Raw genomic sequence first — 22494 nt, 5'->3', positions numbered from 1 at the left:
CTGAAGGATGAGTAGGAGCCCAGCAGTGCTATGGAGAAGGCACAGGCTTTGGAGCCACCAGATCTAAGATCAACTCTGTGACTTTGGACAAATCTCTTTGCATCTCTAATTTAATTTCCTCAACTATACAGTAGGGACATGGATCCTCCTTTCATCATTCCTGTGGTAATAAATATGTTAATATCTGTTGGGCATCAGTATGCTGCCCAGGTAGGCCATCAGTAGAAGTAACTTCTCTGCCCTGGCACTTCTCCTCATGAGGAGCCACATGAGGGTGTGGCTCCCAGGAAGAAACGTTTCCGCAGAACTAGGGGAGTCAGAAGGACACGGAAGGCGATCAGCTCCCAGGCTGGCCTTGCTTCAGCGACATCAGTCAGGTGAGAATCTCTCCCACTGCCCACAGAAACTGGACCTCTAGAGACATTTCCAGTCAATCCCAGGAAAGAAAGTCTCGCATCTTTATCTCAGTCTGCCCTCTGATGTCAATTTTGTAGCCTTCATCAAGGCTGAGCAGTGTCTCGAAGGTGCTTCTGCTGACATGAATTCTGTATGCAGAAGAGAAAGGTAATAGTCAAGTTACTACCTGGTGAGAGCATACCTAGTGTTTGGTAAAATCACTGAGCGCCTGTAATGGCCCCCAGTTCCAGCCAGTAAGGCACACAATTCTGATTCATGCAATGCCCTTTGCCTGGCCCTCTCGTCCCCCAGTAGATTGTTGGGCACTAAAGCGGCAGTCTCAAGGAAAAGCAAATTACGTGCATTGAGGTTAAGAAGAACACAAGCTGAAGTCAAAACACAAGCTGAAGTCAGAACATAATCTCTTCTTGTAGGGAAGTCTTTGAAGGCTGAACAGTGCAGATAAGCAGTTATTTCACTTTCAAGGGCAGGACTCCCTACTAAGGCCACCACATCTGGTTAAGCGAGATGCGTATGGAACGACATCAGAGCGCACACAGTCTACGCGGCCAGAGCAGAGGCTGGGCTTTCTCACTGCTATAATCAGCCATCAGAGTGGCTCCTGATGCCAGAAGCGGCTAAAATGGCATCTCAAAAAATCGAAAGGGGTCCACTCACTGTGTGTGTGTGTGTGTGTTGTTTCTGACTCTACGCGATGCTATGGACTGTACCCTCCTGGCTCCTCTGTCCATGGGATTTTCCAGGTAAGAATACTGGAGTGGGTTGCCATTTCCTTCTCCAGGGGATCTTCTTGATCCCCGGATCTAACCCACGTCTCCTGCAGTGCAGGCAGATTCTTTACCACTGAGCCACCTGGGAAGCCCATTCATTTTAAAGATGGGGAAACCAAGACCTAGAGGAAGAGCATTTTGGCTCAAGGACACTGTGCATGCTGGGTCCAGCGGAGGACCCAGGTTTCCTGCCCCTCACGTCATTATTTTCCCTGCTAATTCTCTCATGAGATCATCACAAAAGCCCTGTGCTAAGTTTAAAAAAAAAAAAAAAGAGACATACATCATCTCCTTACACCGCAGTGGCTTTACTGGTAACTAGGGTACGCTGCCATCTGGTGGTGGCTTGGTTACTAAGCACTGGTTCAAACAGCCAGGCTGTAGCTGGAGAAGGCAATGGCACCCCACTCCAGTACTCTTGCCTGGAAAATCCCATGGACAGAGGAGCCTAGTAGGCTGCAGTCCATGGGGTCGCTAAGAGTCGGACACGACTGAGCAACTTCACTTTCACTTTTCACTTTCATGCATTGGAGAAGGAAATGGCAACCCACTCCAGTGTTCTTGCCTGGAGAATCCCAGGGATGGGGCAGCCTGGTGGGCTTCCGTCTCTGGGGTCACACAGAGTCGGACACGACTGAAGCGACTTAACAGCAGCAGCAGCGGTTATTGAGAGAGTTCCTCCCTGGACAGAATAGAAGTATGAGACACTCACGCAGCCCTGTAGACTCCATCCGGGATGTGGTGTTAAGAGTGTCCCCAAAGAGGCAATACCGAGGCATGGTGACACCCACAACCCCTGCCACGCAGGGCCCTGAAACTCAAATGTGCCCAGTGAGCTCCTAGACCCAAGAGAAGTCCCTGCAACAGTCTAGTCCTTCTCACCCTTCCCCCTAAACTGCTGTCCCCACCCTACATTTTGGGCCCCAGCTACAGGCTGAGGATGAAGCTGTGTGGCGTCTCCAGCAACACCAAGAGAAGAGGTGACATCTGTGCCTGGCTCTGGGCTGGGGGTAAGAGGACGCAGAAAAATCTAGGCTCTGCTCTTAGGGAGCCCTCAGCCTGGCAGGGGGAGATGTGTAAACTATAACCAATGTCATGAAGAGGGAAGCACCAGAGCTGTGCCAGTCCAGAAAGGGGACTCTGACCCAACCCTGAAGACTTCCTGGAGGAGGAGGTATATCAGCTGAGTCTTGAAGGATAAGAAAATGAGTGGGCAGGGAACAGCAGGTGCAAAGCCACAGAAGCAGAGAGCCCACATGCCTGTGGGAAATTGCAAGTGGCTGAGTATGGATGGAATACCAAGTGGGACATGAGGCTGCAGAGATTAGCAAGGGTCTTGGAGGCTGTGTGGGGCTGAGAGTTTGGACTTTATGGGGTAGGGGCATGAAAAGGATATACTATAGTAAAGACCCCGAGGCATCTCCTAGTCCCCACCCCACAGATATTTAGTTGTCTGCGTGACCACAGAAGGTCTCTGTCCTGCCTCTTCTATCAGCTTCTCACCAGGGACTTAGATGCCCTTGACAGATGTTGAGACCGAAAAAAAAAAAAAGTGAATCGAAGCAAAACAGATTCTTTGATTTATAATATCTTAGAAGCTTAAAATAATAGAAGAAAATGGTTTTTAAAAATTATATTATGGAGTTTTAGAATCTCAGAATTTCATAACCCACTGGGTTGCCCCAGCCAGCGCCTCAGGCAGGGCTGGGAGGCTCCCACAGCCCCAAGCCCTTACCTAAGTGAGGGCCAGCCCTGATGCAAATCAGCACAGTTGGCACACGCCTCATCAGGAAGTCACCCACAGAGCTAAGGGTGTCCAGGGCCACGTTGGCGATCTCGGCCGCGTGCCGGCTCCCGTTGCACCTGGGCAGTCCCAAGGCCACCATGTAAGCATCCCTGATGGTCTCCACCTGGAAGTCACAGCCTTCGTGCTCCAGTACAAGCACTCCCCTCCCTGGACTGATCCATGTGGCACACAAGGCCGCCTCTCAGGAACCCCTGGCCCACCCCTCGAGTCTCTGGCCCACAGTGGCATCTTTCCCAGCCTCTCTGGCAATGATTAAATCTGCATGTTTAAGATCACCTTTGTCTGAATTGAAGGTAACCATGCCTGTCTCATCTCCTTTGAGCCCAGGCCATGAGCATCTTGGCAGCAGAGCTGGGTGTCCCAGCTGCACAATGCTGCAGCAGCAGACCAGGGCTTCATCTGGAGAGAAGCGCACGTATATTGGCTGCATAGCCTCCTTCCCCAACCCTTGATCTTCCAAGGCGTACTCCAAGAATGTAGAGTTTGAAATCCAGTAGATGGATATACACCCTGGGTCTGCCATTTACCCGAGTCTGGCCGCCTCACTTGTGTGAGCCTCTGTTCCTCTTATATGAAATGCATATTAAAGATAAAGCAATAAAGGGGCAGTTTCATCATAGATGTTCAATAAGCAGAGACTTCCGTCTTTACCACCATCACCACCACCATCATCTCCTGCACCAACAGTTTTGGAGACAACAGAATCCCAGAGTCTTGGAACCAGGAGGGGCTTTAAAAGGCCACCCATCTGCCTCCCCAGTGGCTGTCTGGGCCTGTTCGCATCTCCTTCTTGAGGTGGCTGCTTTTCCTTCTGCTGCTGCTGCTGCTAAGTCGCTTCAGTCGAGTCCAACTCTGTGCGACCCCATAGACGGCGCAACTCTAATTTACAAAAGTTGAGTTGAATGGCAACTGCCTTTCCCCTGCTGGCTCCAGCTCTACCTTCGGAACTCAAGCCACAAACCTTTCCTATTCTCAAGCTCCTTCTCTATTCTGAAGATATCGTTTCAATTCACATGGCACACAGATGTGTGCTGTGGCCTTCTCCCCTGTCACAGGCCAGGCCAGCCAAGCTTGAAGGTAGCCACTCTACTTCTTGAATCTTCCCATTTGCAAGTTAAAGAGCCCCGCTCCTGCACTGCCCCTCCTTCAGCGGGCACCTGCCAGCATCACGGGACCTGAAGAGCAGAGCCTTCTCTCCAGCCAAGCACGTGCACTCTCCCTTAACACCTGGAACATGGAATAACAGACTGGTTCCAAATCAGGAAAGGAGTACATCAAGGCTGTACATTGTCGCCAGGCTTATTTAACTTATATGCAGAGTACATCATGTGAAACACTGGGCTGGATGAAGCACAAGCTGGAGTCAAGATTGCCGGCAGAAATATCAATGACCTCAGATATGCTCATGACACCACCCTTATGGCAGAAAGTAAAGAAGAACTAAAGAGCCACTTGATAAAAGTCAAAGAGGACAGTGAAAAAGCTGGCTTAAAACTCAACATTCAGAAAACTGAGATCATGGCATCCAGTCCCATCACTTCATGGCAAATAGGTGGGGAAACAATGGAAACAGTGAGAGACTTTACTTTTGGGGGCTCCAAAATCACTGCAAATGGTGGCTGCAGCTGTGAAATTAAAAGACGCTTGCTCCTTGGAAGAAAAGTTATGACCAACCTAGATAGCATATTAAAAAGCAGAGATGTTACTTTGCCAACAAAGGTCCATCTAATCAAAGCTATGGTTTCTCCAATAGTCATGTATGGGTATGAGAGTTGGACTATAAAGAAAGCTAAACACCAAAGAATTGATGCTTTTGAGCTGTGATGTTGGAGAAGACTCTTGAGAGTCCCTTGGACTGCAAAGAGATCCAACCAGTCCATCCTAAAGGAAATCAGTCCTGAATATTCTCTGGAAGGACTGATGCTAAAGCTGAAACTCCAGTACTTTGGCCACCTGATGTGAAGAGCTGACTCAGTGGAAAAGACCCGGATGCTGGGAAAGATTGAGGGCAGGAGGAGAAGCGGACAACAGAGGATGAGATGGTTGGATGGCATCATTGGCTCGATGCACATGGGTTTTGGTGGACTCCGGGAGTTGGTGTTGTACGGGGAGGCCTAGTGTGCTGCAGTCCATGGGGTCACAAAGAGTCGGACATGCCTGAGTGACTGAACTGAACCGAACTGAGACAGTGATAATAATGATGATGCTTCTCATGTCCACAGGGGGTGCTGTAACTCAGTACATCTCCTTCCCCGTCATTAGCCGTGGACCCACTCCAGTACTGTTGCCTGGAAAATCCCATGGACAGAGGAGCGTGGTAGGCTGCAGTCCATGGGGTCACTAAGAGTCGGACACGACTGAGCAACTTCACTTTCACTTTTCACTTTCATGCATTGGAGAAGGAAATGGCAACCCACTCCAGTGTTCTTGCCTGGAGAATCGCAGGGATGGGGGAGCCTGGTGGGCTTCCGTCTATGGGGTTGCATAGAGTCGGACACGACTGAAGCGACAGCAGTAGCAGCAGCAGTGCCCTCCTAGCTCTGTCCCCCAACTTTCCCTCTCCCTCACTTCAGATATCTCTGCCCCGGTACCCAGAAGTGATCTGCCCTAATCACGCCCTATTGAGCTCAGATACTTAAATTTGCTCCCTACAGCCAATGGCTTAAAATTCACTCCCCATGGAGCTAGCAATCAGGGATTCCCATGATTTGTGGAATTCCCTGACTTACTCCCAACAATTGCTACTGCTTTTCCATGCTTCAGCCAAATGGGAACCTTTCTGCTCTCCACAAAGACACTCAGCGCTTGCTCACCTCCAGGCCCTGATCGCCCCTGAAACATTCTCTATCTGTTGAGATCTCTATCTGTTGAGATCTGGGCCCTCCATCAGCCCAGTTCACATCATATTGAGACCATAAAGTCTTCCTTATCATCAGCTGGGAAACATGTTTCCTTCCTCGGGGCTGTGCCCTCCATCTCCCTTCCATCATTCACTGTTGCCCAGCACTTACTTGTGGGCTGGCATGAATGTGGCAGGGACAGGACACAGCTGCCCCCCTACTGTGTACGTTTCCACAGAGGAGAGCCCTCCCACCTCACAGCCCATAGGGAAGAATATGAGCAAGCCCTGGCTTTCCCTCTGCCCACACTCTTCTTCCTCTCAGGAGGACGAGCGCATTATCTGACTGGCAAGATGGGAAGAAGCACTAAGTAAGTGCTCCTTTAAATACTTGTACAGCAGTCATTACCTGCCAGACACAATTCCAAACCCTTTACAAATATTAATGCTTTTGATCTTCACAAAAATTCTGTGAGGCAGGTACTAGTGCCATTTTGCAAACAGAAAACTGGGCCAGAGAGGTTAAGTCACTTGCTACCATCAATGGCACAGATGTGAGCTTGTGCAGTGCAAATCCAGAGCCCATGTTCTATGCTGCCTCTTGATGCACATGGCTTGGGCCCTTTCTCTCTCTCTTGCGGGGAGAATCTGCCTGCTATGCGGGGTTCCCTCTTTCCTGCCCTGCACATGGTTAGCACGGATGTCTGGGCCAAGTCCTGCCTCTCCGAGGCAGCCCAAGAGTCCTACTGCTCGCTGGCCCCACTCCCAGCTCACCAGGTGTGCCGGGGCAGTTCAGGAACAGTACACTCGCTCTAGGCACCCAGCGCTGCCTCAGATGGGTGACCCAAGGTCCAAACTGGCATGGAGAAGCAGGAGAAAGCCCCGAGGTGGCCACACATCCAGCCTATATTCTCCAAGCTGCTAAGCTGAATTCTAGCCCTCCACCTGCCTGCTACCTGAGCGCGAAGGGACAGTTTGATGTAATTAATAACCATCCTACAACTCCAGCAGCAGAAAGGTGACCAGGCACAGGCTCTGCTCTCTAGAAGCTCAGACTCCCAAAGACGATCACCAGAGACTTCTGTTGCTGGGGGCACTCAGCTGCAACTGAGAGCTGCAGCTCCTTGTACCCAGGTGTGGTCCTCTAGCAGCGGAGAGAACACAGCCAGAGGAGAGGCTTCCATACCAACAGACACAGACCTGAACTGCTGTGTGACCTTGGGTGAGTCACCTACCTCTCTGAGCTTGTATCCTTATCTGTACAGTAGGGATAATAATCCATCCCTCTGAGGGGCACTGCGAGGATTAAATGAGATATCCTGTGACAATCCCTAGGCCAGGTCAGTCCTCTGCTGATGCTTAACTTGTGCGTCTGCATGAGTTCAGTTGCTCAGTCACGTCTGACTCTTTGTGACTCCATGGATTATAGTTCACCAATCTCCTCTGCCCATGGGATTCTCCAGGCAAGAATACTGGAGTGGGTTGCCATGCCCTCCTCCACAAGATCTTCCCAATCCAGGGATAGAACCCGCATCTCCTGCATGCCCTGCATTGGCAGGCAGATTCTTCGCCACTGGCACCACCTCCCCCTATTCTGTGCTTTCAGGAGGAGGCCTCCATGCCAGAACATGCTGTGCTCGTCATCGTGTTGGCGTGAACGACAGCACCTTCTCTCACATTCTGCTCGATCTGCAGGGCCAGCCTAAGCCAGAGTCACTTTCACCTCTCCTTTACAAATGGAAGCTTGAGGCTCAGAGAGGTGAAGTGATATGCTCAGAGTGACTCAGCCATGTGGGCGGGGCCAGGCTCACCCTCTGGGCTGAGGACTGGAGTAAAAGCCCTTTCCTCCCCACTCTCCCTCCATACCTCCACGGGCAACCCCCCCGCCACCCTCCAGCCACCACCCCCCCCCCAACCCGGCAGCCCACAGGGCCCTGCTGTGGAGTTCTGTCCATGAAAGTGCTCTTTCAGTACCTGCTGGGAGGGAATCGCAGACCCCTGGGGAACCAGGAAATGATCCCCTGGCTGCCTCCCAGCCCAGACCGGATTAAAGAGCAGTAACCAGATCCTGCTGGAATGGAGGGGAATCCAAGGCAGCTGAGTGAGCAATGAGAGAGGCGCCTGCACTTGGGAAGGACCTGGCCTCCCGTTTCCCCACATCTGGACGGGTGTGCAGGCCTTGTTTTATTTCATTCCGCTCTGCCAGAAAGATGCAGACCTCCTGGCCAGAGTTCAGAGCAGATCAGTAAGCGTGATTCAGAGCTGAGAGGGACGCATGTGTGAGAAAAGACTAGCAGGAGAGGAAGAGACAAGGCCAGGGGTGACTCAGGGCACATCAAAGCTGCAGGGCCCCGCAAGACGGGATGAGGAATCTTTTCCTAGGCTCTGGAGGCAAGAGGGGAACACAGCCAGCATGACAGAGAATGCCTCAGGCTCTGGGCTGGGGCAGGAACGTGGAGTCCTGAATAGGAAATGCGAGGGAAGCTGTGTGCTAGGAATGTCAGCAGCTCAGGTCTCTGCTGGCCAGTGTGGGGCAGTGGACAGATCTGGGCAGTGGAGGTGGACTTGGCAGGCTCCTGTCCGGGCTCTGTCACCTACCAGCTGTGTGATCTCGGGCAAGTCACTTCCCTCTCTGGGCCTTAGTGAGCTCCTCATTTAGTCAACACGTATTTTCCGAGGACCCACCACATGTTGGACATTGCCAAGCACTGGGGACAGAGTGGTTTAGGTTGGAACCGACATGTCCAGGGGTTGTTCTGCGAGCCTCACACAAGCGCTCCTAACCATGTGTGCGAGGGCAGGGAAGCTAACCTGACACCAGGAGGGAGCAGAAGAGGAGGGTGAGCAGGGTTCCGGGAGGAGGGAGCAGCATGTGTGAGGACCTTGTGGCTAGAGAGAGCAAGAGAGCAAAGCCTGTGTGAGGGATGCAGAGGGCACAGAGGCAGAGAGAGAGTCACTGGGAAGGGAGGCGGGGCCCACACCTGGAGGGCCACCTGTGACCCTGTGGCTTTATCCTGAGGAGGTCTGGGTCCTGGGAGGACCATGAGCCCTGAGGAAGCTAGTTTTCAGGACCAGAATGTCCAAGTTCAAGTCTCAGCTTCACGTCCTGCTGAGAACAGCTGCTCAACCCCTTGTTTCTCCATCTGTAAATTAGGGGTGCTAGGACCTACCTCACAGCTTGTTATGTTGCTATGATGATCAAATGGTACAATACACATAAGGCATCTAGACTGCATACCAGTGTGTGGTATACAGTAAGCACTCAATAAATACTGGTGACTACAGCTGCCTGCATACTGTGTGTAATGCTATCAGCAGGTTACCTGGCACCTCGAAGAGTGAGTTCTCACCTCTGAAACTTCCCACCCATGCATGCTTCCCTTCCTGGCTTCAGCTCAGCCCAGGGCCTGCCCCACTCCAGCCCCAGTCTTCCTGGAGGGCTGTGGCAGGAAGGGGGCTGACAGGTCACAGATGAAGGCGAAGGATGGGGAGCCAGGGTATGGCTGTCTCCTGGGAGCTCCTCCCCACCTCCTCCACCATGTCTGAGGCTGATCTGGGACCCCAAACAATGGGATCAGAATAGCGGCAGGGTTGGGCTGGGAAGGCCCACGTGGCGGGCAGAGAGGACAGAAGGCTATTCACTTTCACAGGCTCACAGCTTTATACAGAATTTCTACCGGGGGGAGACAATCTGCCCATTGTCTATGAAACCCCTGAGACATGAATCATTATTCCTGTTTTATATAGATAAGGAAACAGAGGCCCAGAGAGGGGAAAGTCCCTGTATCACCAAAGTGACACAGAAGCTGGTGTCTCAAACCTGGGACTGAGAGATGACTAGATCTTGGAGGGGGTTGATGACTCTGCCAAGGCCTCTGCTGCCCCCTCCAGGGTCTCCCACCCACTTCCACTGATAGCCCACTTCATGTCCAGCCATCAGAGCCCATTTAGCATTTCTCACACTTACTAGGGCCACCCTCTCAAGCCTCAAAATTTAGTACATTATTACCCCATTGCTTGCCCTGAGCAACCACACCCAGGATGGACAATGCCAGGAAGACAGCACCTCTTCCAGGAAGCCTTCCTTGCCTTCCTTTACTCTAAACATCTACTCCTCGCTGGATTAGAGACCCTCTCAGCCTCCTCTGCCTCCCCAGATCATCAATTTCATAGTGAGTTGTCTTCCTCTTTTACCGACAGCACTGAGAGCTCCCTGTGGGCAGGCACAGAAGCTGATTCATCTGTCGACCCTCACCTGGAACAAGTAGAATTTATTTTCCTACTTCTTGAATCTGGGCTGGCCTTTTGACTTACCTTGACCAATAGAATATGTCCGAAATAATGTACCCAATTTCAGCTTAGACTTCAAGAGACTTCTGGACTTCTGCCTTCTCTCTCAGAACTCTGCCACACCTTTTAAATAATACCAACTCGCCTGTTGGAGGGTGAGGTACCATATGGACCAGAACTGAGTTGTCTCAGCCAAGGCACCTAGAGTCCAGCCAAAATCAGCAGAGCTGCCTCTCACCCACACTGACCGCAGATGTGGATGTATGAGTGAGTCCAGCCGAATCCAGAGAATGTTCTAGCTGGACCTATAGACTTGTGGGCAAGAATAGATGCGTACTGTTTTACACTATTGGGTTTGGGGGTTGTTAGTTACACAGCAATAGCTTATTGATAAAAGATGCATAAGTAAATGACTGGAAATATAGATATGATGCAAACACAGTGTAGAAGAGAGAAAGAGATGGAATGCCTGCCTCACAGTCCTCTTACCTTATACACGTCATGGTTGCCCAGAACCTCATCAAACAGTGTGTAGAGGTCATTGAGCAAGCCCACCACCTCAACAGGCTCACTCAGGGATGCGATGGTGGTAAAGCCCACGTCACTGAGGTATATGGTAACCTGATCAAAGGACTGTGGCTCCACAGCTGCCCCCATCTTCAGAGCTTCAGTCACAGACTTGAAGGGATAGGAAGGGCCAGAGTCACAAGGTGGGAGGACCCTCTTTCCACAGTTGGAAGTGAGGGAGGGATATCTGTGGGAAAGTCCTGGGATGAGTGTCAGGGGGTCTGGGACAGGTCTGCTGTGTGCTGGTTCCCCTGCCCCTCTCTGGACATTATTTCCTCTGAGGTCAGATGGGGGACACTGCACTTCATCCTTGTTCCCAAAGGAAAGAGGCAGCAGAAGTTCAACACTCATGTGCACAGCACAGTGCCCAATGCATGCAAGGGCTCTATGAAAATATGATGGGTAAATAAACAACAAATGAACTGAATCTATTCATGGAACCCAGCTTTACTGGGTACCTGCTCTGTCCCAGCTCCCCAGGTCCCATGCTTATAGAGTATGCAAAGGCTCTGTGAAAATATGATGGATAAATAAACAACAAATGAACTGAATCAGTTCATGGAACCCAGCTTTACTGAGTACCTGCTGTGTCCCAGCTCCCTAGGTCCCATGCTCAGAGGCACTGAGGCTAGAGGCACAATCAAGTCCACTCACAGGGGCAGCATCTGAGAGAGCAACCTTTCTATCCTCTCTCTCTCCAGCTCCAGCTCCTCAGTCCGCTCCCGGATCAGGTCCTCCAGGCTTTGGGAATACTTCTCCAGCATCCGCAGCATAGGGTCAGCAACACTGGTCTTCTTGCCTTGGTTGATGCTTTTGAACTGAAAATGGAATGAAAATCCCAATTTATCCATGAAGATCAGCAGAGCACTTGGCCCTCATGTGGAGAATCCAGGCCACAGGAAGGAACCAGATATAGCCCCTTCCTGGAAGAGTTGGATGGTGGGGAGCAGGTAGGTAATAGGCAAAGAGTGGCAGCTCTGACAAGGGAAAGCAGAGACAGCAGGGAGGGAAAAGGGGCTAGTTCCCTGTGAGGCAGACAGGCATGGAGAGGACTTTGCAAAGGAACCCATGCCCAGCATTGTATCACCATTAACAAACACTTTGGTTCTTACAAAAACACTGTGGAATAGGCATTCTTTATCTCAAAGATAAATTGGTTGGGTGAATGGATAGATGGGTAGATACATAGAAGCATTATTGTAGGTTGTTCATGTATATAATCTATTTCTACCTCTTTATTTCTGTCTTTGTTAAAAAAATTTTTTTACAAAACAAAATTATAAATATGTAAGGGCACTGAGACCAAAGGAAAGCAAAAGCTAAAGAAGTTAATCCAGGAGTGAGGTCTATACATAAAATGCAGGCTATAATTTGGTCACAATTTTGGATATAAGCTCCCTAGCAACAAAGAAAGGAGAAGGCAATAGCACCCCACTCCAGTACTCTTGCCTGGAAAATTCCAGGGACGGAGGAGCCTGGTGGGCTGCAGCCCATGGGGTCACTAAGAGTCAGGTATGACTGAGCAACTTCAATTTCCCCTTTCACTTTCATGCATTGGAGAAGGAAATGGCGACCCACTCCAGTGTTCTTGCCTGGAGAATCCCAGGGACGGGGGAGCCCGGTGGGCTGCCGCCTATGGGGTCGCACAGAGTCGGACATGACTGAAGTGACTTAGCAGCAGCAACAAAGAAAAGAGGGAAACAGTGATTACATAATATATGGAGTCCATGAGACAATGGCACATTAAACTAGTTTCCCAGAAGGAACACAATAACTGCTGGTGCTGAGCAAAGATAAGTACCTCTCCTAGGTCTTTATAGGATGATGTTATAAACTGTACCTTCAACAACAACCTTAGAGGAAACTTTGTTTCCTAAGGAGACTTACTAGAACTTTCCCCAGTGTGGTTTGTACCTTACCAAAGTGCAATCAGTAGGAAAATCAAATTAATGATGATCAAAGTGGAAGAGTTTATTCCTGTCTAAATCCAGCATCTTGACGTGTGTGTGTGTGTGTGTGTGTGTGTGTAGGTGTTTATTCCAACCTTCATTAATACTGCTTTTCTCAGGCAAATGTCTGTAAGGTGGGGAGTGTCAGCAGCCCCTGAAAAGCACATATTTTGTACTGGCCACGAGAAGCAGAGGCACAAGCTTTAGGTCGCTTGCCATGGGTGTGACAGCTGCAGACCCTGAGACAGCAACATGGACAAGAAGCTGACTGTAAGATCAACTCTGCAAGGGGGGCTCCCATTTTATAATGAAGAAACAAAGGATCTGAGAAGTGCAACTTGCTGAGAACAACATAACGGTGGAACTGAGTTTCAAACAGAGGTCTGTTATATATCAATCTTATCACCAGCCACCCACTGAATTATTTTATCATTTGGAGTGTGTTTTCCATTGTTTCCCTTGCATTGCCCAGGAACAAAATCATAGGCTATGCAAACAATCATTTTTTCCTTTGTTGTTGTTTAGCTTCTCAGTCACGCCAGGTTCTTGTAATCCCATGGACTGTAACCCGCCAGGCTCCTCTGTCCATGGGACTTCCCAGGCAAGCGGGTTGCCATTTCCTTCTCCAAGGGATCTTCCTGACCCAGGGATCGAACCCGAGTTTCCTGCATTGGCAGGCAGATTCTTTACCACTAAACCACGAGGAAGCCCATTTTCTTCTTCCTTTACGATGTTCATTTTCTTGCTTAGTTACATTGGCTGATACTCCCAGAACACTCTTCTATGAACACGGTTTAAGTCTTTCAACTTCCGGGTGAGTGCTCTTTCTCCTTATTCTCTCCTCAGAAAAAAATACTTTTTTAAAATTTCTTAGTTATTTCACTTAATGGCCCCACCAGTGTGTCCGGTTGGATCAGAGTTAGTCCTTTTAGACATCACCTAAGGAGATCTGAGGCTCAACGGTGGAATTGATTTGGCCAAGGTCAAGTAGTAGGTAAGTGGAAGCACAGATCTGAATACAGGCTCTCGCCTCCCCACAGTGTGGTATGGTTCTCATCTTCTGTGTGTGGAGTACATCATGTACCAGTCTCTGCCTTCTCTGCCGCTGAACCTGAGGCAGGCTTTCCCCACAGTCGCCCCTCTCAGGGTAAGAGCCTTCTTCCCCACCTCACTAGCCACGGCAATCTCTAACCCTGGAAAGAGTCTAGGCTGGTGTTTTGAGACCTGTGCTTTTGGCCTAGGTCTGCCACCCCCCCCTCACAGGGGCCACTGAGAGCTCATTCACTCTGAGGTCCAGATTTCCCATAGGATGCCTGTGCGTTTCTCCTGGCTTCCTATCTCTCGCTCCCTCTTCACCTGTCTGATGCCCCTCCGGCTCACTGAACCTCTCCTTGGCAAAATTCCACTGTGGCTGGGGAGCGGAGGGCAGGAAATAGGAGGCACAAAAGCTGTCACTGCAGGTTTGATGCGTTGGCCCTGTGAGAGCCGTTAGCCGGCTCAGTCGGGTCCACACACACCACGTCCACCCAGCAAACTCCAGGCTTGCCTCACCCCTCCGGTGCAGTCCCCAAGGCAGGCCGGGGGTAGGAGGGGCACCCCCCACCACACCTTCCACGCCCTGATGCGGGAACCAGTGCTGCCTCCGTGGCTGAAAATGGCCCCTCTGCTCTGGTGCCAGGAGGCCTGGCGTGGGGTCGGGGTTCCTAGCATCAGTGCTGCAGAGACAAACGTGGGTCTATGTTCCAGCCCCACCTTTCACTTCCTTGGTTACCTTTGGCAAGTCCCATCACCTTGCCATGCCTCAGTTTCTCTCTTGTAAACCCCAGATAATAGCAATGCTTCCTTGGAGGGCTATCAGGGGGGTATAAAATATAAACACAGGACTTAGCATGGAGCTTGGCACTCAGGAAGGGAGTGTCTATGAACCCGGAGTTCTGAAAAAGATTCCCTCAGATGGTAGACCTCAGGTTCCACCCTCAGGAGTGATGATGCTGGCCCATTGCCCACTCTATGCACAGGGTTTCCAGGCCCCGGGATAGGGGGGCCCTCACTGGGCAAAGTGAGGTGAACTGATTCGCTGTTTCTTCTGAGTAGCCAGCTCCTCTGGTGGCACTGACCTGGCTATAGATCTGGTCCAGACTGGATCTGTCCTCTGAGCCTCCTCCCAGCACTGCTCCATTAGCTGGATGCACTCAGGTGGCCCGTGGCCAGGGGACACCAGGGCTGGCACAGGGGATGGGGAGATACCACCTTCCTGATGATTTCTGCAACGGACACAGACCGGCCAGTGGGGCTGAGGTCCCCAGGACGGCTGGTGGTCAGGCACTGGCCTGGGGTCCTGAGATGGAGGGCAGGGTGGGCCTGTGGGGTGTGGATATCAGGCTGTGAGAGTGTTCCTCAGCCGCTTGTTCTCTGCTCTAGGGCATGCTGGCCAGCGGTCCAGGATTGCTGTTTTCCTGGGCCCGTTCCACAGTGTGGCGGGGGAAAGGGTCTCAGCTCGGAGCTTGGAGAATGGGGCTTGAATTCTGGATCCACCACCACCTCTCCATGAGATGGTGAACAACACAGCCATCTCTCTGAGCCTTGGTCTCCCCATCTATGAAGTGAGCTTAACAAACTGCCTTCGTGAGATGAGTGCTAAGGAAGGAAATGACAGGTGCTAGATCCTGGGGTGCTAAGTTCACCCCAGCCCGTGAACCCTGCGCGACTTGCTGCTGCTCTGTTGCCAGCAATGTGCGAGAATGCTCCCGACCTGGGCACTGCACGTCTGTCTGGCAGTCCCACCACCCGGAGGCCAGCTGGGGTGGACTCTGCACAACTCTGAGGCAAGACTCTCTGCCCTGCATGTTCACGATCATCATGGCTCTTTCCCCAGGACAATCCCTGCTGTGGCTCTTCCCGTGCCCATCCCACATGATAAAGACCACAGACTGAGTCGCGATCTGATGGATCAGCAATCCAGCTCTGTCTCTGTCACTTGCTGTCACTCTGTGCCTTGGTTTTCCCACCTCAGGCAGCCCTAAGGGTGCCTCAGGGAGCTGAGAGATTCATGGGCACACCGGGGGGAGGAGAGGCTGGGTACAAAGCTCAGGCCTTCAGCGGCACAGGAGGAGATGTCAAGATTATCCTTCTAATCCTGTGCAAGCTAAGCTATGTCTCTGAACCTCAATCTCCTCACCTAATGATAATAGGACAGACCTCACAGGCCGTTAGGGGTGGAACAGGGTCATCTCTGAGGAGGGCTGGGACCCTCCTCAGAGGAGGCAAAGAGGTGAGTTTCTTGGAGAGAAAATTCCTTGTAGAGTGAAGAGAAGCTTCTCTCTGAATTTCCCTTTGCCAGCCTCCTTGTTGGGGGAAGCCCATGATTCACTGTCCCATTTTACAGACAGGGAAACTGAGGTTCCGAGGAGGTGGTAACATCGGTCAACTGAGCCACAGGGCCAGTAAAAAGTAGATGCTAGTACTGGGCCTGATGGCCTCCCGGCCTGCACTTTTTTCTCTGCCCAGAGGCTCCCAGTCTGCAGGCGTCAGACCCTGAGGGCCTCTCAGTAGAGGATCTAAGAAGCGGTATATGCTTATAAAGGAGTGTGCACAGATGGAACCCATAATATCACACACACACACACATGTCCAGCTCTTTTTCAAAAGCATTCTAATGGTGTTGTGATGAATAAAATACAGATCCATTTCAAAGTGTTGCATATTTCAGAGCAGATTTTTGTCTCTGGGCATTTTCTCAGTCACCAGATACTAAAAGTCAGATAGTAGCATGTGAGGCTTCAAACTTTTTTGTCATTAATGTGGAGTTCTCACAGGCGGTCATGTTGGGAACCCACAGCCCAGGCCAGGCCAGATCTCTTTTTCCCCTCCCCATGCTGAGCCCACTGTCCACATCCAGCCCATCACTGGGATGGATCAGTCCTGCTGGCAAGAGGCTGTACATCCTCCGTGGAAAAGATGCTTTCTGGATGACTCCAGGAGATTTTAGGGCAACACCACTGAGCGCACTGGAATCCCAGACCCACAGCTTCCTGCTGGGGAGTCCTGCCCCTCTCTGAGCCTCACTGCTTTCATCTCTGAAAAAAGTGCACTTACCACCTCACAGCATTGTTCATTGACATAACACAAATGACAGTGCTTAGGAAACCATGAGTGTCCACCCTCGCCACAGAATCTTAAAAAGATGCTATTTCTGGGACTTCCTTGGTGGTCTGGTGGTTAAGAATCTGCCAGCCATTGCAGGGGACAGGGGTTCCATCCCTGGTCAGGGAAGATACCACATGCTGCAGAACAGTTAAGCCCAAGCACCACGACTGCTGAGCCCAAGCTCTAGAGCCCGTGAGTCACAATTACTGAGCACCCCAACAAAGAGTAGTCCCCCACTCACTGCAGCTAGAGACAAGCCCACTCACAGCAACGAAGACCCAGCACAGCCAAAAATAAATAAATAAATAAATAACTATTAATTAATCATTTTTTTTCAAAGATGCTATTTCTTAGAGCAAGGAGGTCCGCTTCTCAGTAGGAGAGTGGAAAGAACCTGGGCTCTTCCCCACTCGCATACCCCTAAGGCCACCCAGGGTCTAGCGTGTGCCAGGCTCTTGTCTAAAGCATTTCACTGAATCTTCACAAATACTCTTGGAGCTAGGCATCATGGTCTCTATTTTACAAATGAAAAAAACTGAAGCTCAGAGTCTGAAAGAGATTAACTCAGAGTCACGAGGTGAATTGGTGTAGAGCTGGGCTCAAGTCCATGTCCCCCAAAGGCTGTGCTCTGGACATTTCACTCTCTGAGACCAGGAAAAATGCAGCCAGGAAGCAGCAGGTCTGGGATTGAGAGCCCAGTGCAGGGGAGACCCTGGGGTCCCCGAAGTCTGAACAGCACTGGCCTGAAGGGCCCTGCATGGCAGCGTGACTCACAGACCCCATCTGGCTGTTCACCTTCCCACCCCCTCAGCAGGCAGATGTCAGCGAGTTGGTGGGGGCGGAGCAGCCAAGGAGAGTTGAACAAATGGTGTGATCAAGCCCTTCCCCTTCCCACCCCTCCACCCCATAAAGTTGGGACCCGGAATGCTCATGATTCATGGAGCAATACTTTGGTGGAGAAAAGAAGTGAGGCCAGGCCTCCCTGTGAGGTAGATTCTCCATCTGGGGTGGGAGGAAAGCGGGCTCCATCACTTCATCACTGCCTGTGCTGCAGGCTGAAATGCAGGGTATCCGTGGGCCAGGTCCCCGGGACTGGACCGAAGCAGCTGGGGTGGAGGGGGTGCCGCAGGCTACTGAAAGAGCAGCACAGAGCCCAGGGAGCCCTGAGAGGGAGCACAGATGCAGCGTTTCTGAAGTTGGGCCCTGGCACTGGGGTCTGAAGAGGAAAGAATGTGCAAGACCAGGTCATGACGGGGAAGGTGTGAGTGATTACCCCAGAAGCACAAAGATATGTGCTGAGGGGGTGGGAAGGCGAATAGCCAGATGGGGTCTGTGAGTCATGCTGCCATGCAGGGCCCTTCAGGACGGTGCTCTTCAGACTTCGGGGACCCCAGGGTCACCCCTGCATTGGGCTGTCAATCCCGGACCTGCTGCTTCCTGGCTGCACTTTTCTGGGTCTCAGGGAGTGAAATGTCCAGAGCACAGCCTTTGGGGGACATGGACGTGAGCCCAGCTCTACACCAATTCACCTCATGACTCTGAGTAAACCTCTTTCAGACTCTGAGCTTCCCCACTCAAGCAGAAGACCAAGTGTCCAAACACCCAGCAGACTGGTGACATCAGACAAGGATAGGATGCCTGACACATTTTTAAATTGATCCCCACTCTAAAGATGGGAAAACTGGGGCTGAGAGAAGGTAAGTAACTAGTGTAAGGTCATGCAGTAAGTGATCCAGGGGAAGAACTGAGGTTTCCTTAGACACAAAGTCTGTGCTGGGCAGCCGGGTGGTTAGGGCATAACGACCTCTGGACATGGCAATAACATTGGGAGAGGAAGAAAGCGGTTGGGCTTTTACCCAGAAACCAATGTTTTTAGCTCTAGAGACGGTGAGCTGCCATTTTGGTAGTTGCTAAAGGCTGCTTGGCTTAAGCCAAAGAAACCCATTTCTCATGATCAAATCAGGCATGTGTGTCTCTGTGGTTATTTTCAGGCCCTGATTTCCTGATGCTCACAGAGCTACTCAACTACTTGGGGACTCTGCCAGAGACAGGCTGAGGAAGGAGGAGGAGGATGGTGTACGTTCCGCTGGGAGCCCCGAGGAACCGTAGGGCGGGCCTCGAGTCAGCGCCTCCTGCAGGGTAATGCCGATGCTGAAGGCGTCTCCTCTGAAGGTGCCCCGCCTGGGTGCTCCAGGCCACCGCAGCAGCTCTGCAACCACAAGGCAGGGCCACATGGCCATCACTGGCAGACCACCCAAGCTGGCCAAGCTGGGTGGGTGCTTCATAAAGTTGTGTCATTGCCCTGTCCCAACAGTCCCAGAGGAGGGAGGTGCTTCTGCCCTCCCCCATTCACAGGTAAGGGTCCTGAGGCTCAGAGAGAAAAAGCCATCCACCCCAGGTCACACCACAGGAAGTGCTGGAGGACCAGGCATCTCCCCCTCTCCCCTTCCCTCCAAGCGCCTGGCTTAAACAGAGGCCTCAGCACCTACTGGCAGCCCCCTGCCCACCCCTGAGCTGACCCTCTGGGGCTGGCTGGGGCGGGGAGCCCTCTGAGCATCCAGGAGCTCCGCATAACCGTGGTCAGTGACCTTCAGCACAAAGCGCCCATCCATCGCACAGTTTCGGGACTTGAGGCGGCCATGAGGGAAATGCTGATGGTGTAGATACCGCTCCCCCTAGTAGAGCGGAATCATGAGGGTCCCTTAGGCCTGTGGTGAATGAGAAGGACTCCTGCTTCTTTCAGAATTCCCAGGAAATCTCCCTGTGTCCCTTCACCCTTTGCCACATTGTTCAGATTTTTCTCAATAAGACAAAGTGGAAAATGAAGCCTGGGAAATGAGCCTCTCTTGTCTCCCTTCCGTCCCTGTTGCCCCCACAGCTCCAGGCCTGGGAAGGGTTCTCACATGGATCAAATCCAGCAGCAGGGAGGCCTTGAAGGTCCAGTCCAGCCTCAGAGCCTCATTCCTCAGCAGGTCCTCCAGGTTGCCCTGAGCGGAGTGCTCCAACACCAGAGCACTAACCCAGCAGCCATGAAGAAGCCCCGGAAGGTGGTGATGTTCTCATGCTGCAGCTCCCACATCTTCCAGCACAAGAGCACCTTAGCAGCCCCTGGGGACTCTCAAAGGGTGGACATCTGGCCCCTGTACTTAGAACCCAGCACAGGGCTGAACACAGAGAGGCCTCAGAAATGTTGGATGGAAGTGATGGGTGGACGGATGGATGAATGGATGGAGTAGATAAAGGATGAGTGGATGGACGGGTGGATGATGGATGGACAGATGGATGAGCCAGTGGAATGAGGGCATGGAAGCATCATGGATGAATAACTCAATACACCACAGATTATGGATCTAGGCCTATTCTCCACCTAAGTGACATCATGGCCCGTAAAACTGTGAAATCTCTCCCCAAGACTCAGAGACAGATGAGGAGAAGAACCGAAGGGATCAGGAACAAGCAGAAAGCAGCCCAGCAGGTCAGAGAACTCGAGCCCCGCCAGCTAGGCTAGCATTTGCCCGAGCAGGAAAGAGGAAACACTGTCTGGCATGGCTTTCCTCTCAGATACAGTTCAGGGGTCAGCTAAGTGAGGGAACCTGAACACTCTCCCTACCTCCCTAGAGGTTTGCATGCTGACTAGTATATGTGATGAGGTAAGAATGGCTTCAAATCCTTTAACCCTGCTGCCATCAAGAGGCTGGGCCTCTGACCCCTCCCTTTGAATCTGCGTTGGCCAGTAGAACATGGCTGAAGTGAACTTGTGTGTTTTGGGTCCGGGTCTTAAGAGACTGACAGCTTCCATTTCCTGTTTCTTGGAGCCCTCTTTGTTGGAGGACTGAGTGTTCATAAGAAGTCCCTCCATCCCAAGTCACCCCACTGGTGAGATCATATGGAGAGGCCCTGAGACTATACTGAGTGGAGAAGCAAGTTCTGTTGAGTACGCTTTTCTAACCACCCAGCCAAGGCATCAAGAACCCACTGAGTAACCCCCAGTCAAGGCCAAGTGGAACAGAAGAACAGTTTGGTTGAGCCCTGCTCAAATTTCCTACCACAAAATTGTAAGATATTATAAAATGGTTGATGTTTTAAGCCACTAATTTTGGGATAAGTTGTTACACAGTCATAGATAACCAAAACAGACTCATTAAATGTTCTGAGAAGTCCTGTGCCTAAGCCAAGCAATTTCTAAACTCATTTGACCACATATAGGACCTTCTCTTTTAAGAAGCATCTACACGTCTCAGTTGTAAGATACCCACTGGGGAATGTCTAACCTAATCTCTAATCACTTAATCTCTCTGAATCTGATTTCAGATGACATGATGTTGGAAATAATAATAAAATTCACCATTTACTAAAGGCACTCTTCTTGCCAGAGACAGTTCTAGGTTTTTCTATATACTCTCTCTGTGTGTGCTAAGTTGCTTCAGTTGTGTCTGACTCTTTGTGACCCCAAGGACTGTAGCCTGCCAGGCTCCACTGTCCATGGATTCTCCAGGCAAGAATATTGGAGTGGGTTGCCATTCCCTTCTCTAGGGGATCTTCTCGACCCAGGGATTGAACCTAGGACTCCTGCATTTTTTACTGTCTGAACCACCAGGGAAGCCCTCCTAATTCCCATTTCATTAGCTCCATTTTACAGGAAAACTAAGTGTCCTAGGGAGGCAGAATCCCATCTGGGATCTTCCTGACTCAAATCTCATGCTCTGCCCTCCATCCCACAGTGCTTCTCAGGATGGTGATAATCTCAGAGGTGAAGGGGCTTATATGAGTAGTGATGACAAGTGGCTGCAAGTTCCCCGAGGGAAGGGATCCTGTTTCTCTTCTCCACTGCTGTGCCCCCAAAGCCCAGAGCATAAAAGGTGCTCAAAAAACAGTGGACGGATGAACGATGCATGGAGGGATGAAAGGTACAAGATGAGGTCCTTCAGCAGTGCTGATCGTACCCTGTGATGATAGTGGTGGAGATGTCTGTGCCCCTGGTAGTCACGGTGATGATCATATGGGCTGGGGGTATGACATGGGGGATGCTGGTGTGGAATGCTGAAGTGATGGTGCATATCTGTCATGACAACAGGCCAGTGATCATGATAATAGTAAGCCCTTCCTTTTTGGAGGCTAGAAGCTTCTGCATTGAGTAGGGACCAATCCAGATTGGTAGGGGTCTCCTGACAGCACCCCTCTGCAGCCCACCCTCCATGCCCTCTGCCCTACCTATCTCAGGACCCTAAGGCAGCTTGGCCGCAGCTCAGGGGCTGTTTCCCCTTCAAATCTCTTCAGCCACACCCGCTCTCCCGGTTTAAGAAAAGACAGCAAAAGTTTATCCACTGCTGGTCCCCAACTGGAGTCAACTCCTCCACCTCTCTCAGCCTCAGCTTCTTCCCCATATGTGTGTGCTTTCGGTGTGCTCCAAGCCAGGAAGAGCCTGGGCATCAGAAACAAAAAGTCAGACTTTGTCTCCTTCAGCTGACAGACCCGAGATCCAGTCCTTACTCCACCACTTTCTAGCTCTGTGACCTTGGACAAGGGACTTCAGTTCTCTGAGCCTCATGTCCCAGTTCTATAAAGCCAGGATGATATCTTCACCTACATGAAGAAGGCTAACAAGATTGTGGAGAGAAAACATGTTAGCTCCTGGCCTTGGGCACCTGCAACATTCCAAACCCAGCGAAATGAGGGTGGCTCTGTGACCCAGAGACCCTAGGGGAAGAG

The 22494-nt window shown here is 51.3% G+C and overlaps 1 pseudogene; it reads right to left on the bottom strand.

Moving 5' to 3' along the window:
• Positions 431-22494, bottom strand: part of LOC102176347 — a 35079-nt pseudogene continuing 13015 nt past the window's right edge.

Source organism: Capra hircus, chromosome 15, assembly GCF_001704415.2.
Source record: "Capra hircus breed San Clemente chromosome 15, ASM170441v1, whole genome shotgun sequence".
NCBI classification, from domain to species: domain Eukaryota; kingdom Metazoa; phylum Chordata; class Mammalia; order Artiodactyla; family Bovidae; genus Capra; species Capra hircus.
This window is presented reverse-complemented; position numbering and strand designations above follow the sequence as displayed.